At 36.7% G+C, this 218-nt stretch overlaps 1 protein-coding gene across 1 annotated transcript in view; it reads right to left on the reverse strand.

Moving 5' to 3' along the window:
• Window positions 1-218, reverse strand: part of crebbpb (CREB binding protein b) — a gene marked incomplete in the record, with an annotated part of 29,857 nt that overhangs the window by 20,034 nt on the left and 9,605 nt on the right.

Raw genomic sequence — 218 nt, forward strand, 5'->3', positions numbered from 1 at the left:
CCTGTCAGTGCTCATAATATTATGGCTGATCGGTGTATATTGTTTGACAACAGAAAAACGTCCATCATTTCATATTACGATATATCGTCAGTTATCAACATAAACCACTATGTTCTCAACAAACACATTAATTAATCGGAAATGTGGGCCGTTGCTACAATATTTCTTCGTCATTTTGACAGCGCTTTGTGTGTCTTCCACACTTATGCAGACAACAT

The sequence above is a fragment of the Morone saxatilis genome, unplaced genomic scaffold (genome assembly GCF_004916995.1).
Source record: "Morone saxatilis isolate NCDOM2014 unplaced genomic scaffold, NCSU_SB_2.0 Contig14, whole genome shotgun sequence".
Lineage (NCBI taxonomy): Eukaryota > Metazoa > Chordata > Actinopteri > Moronidae > Morone > Morone saxatilis.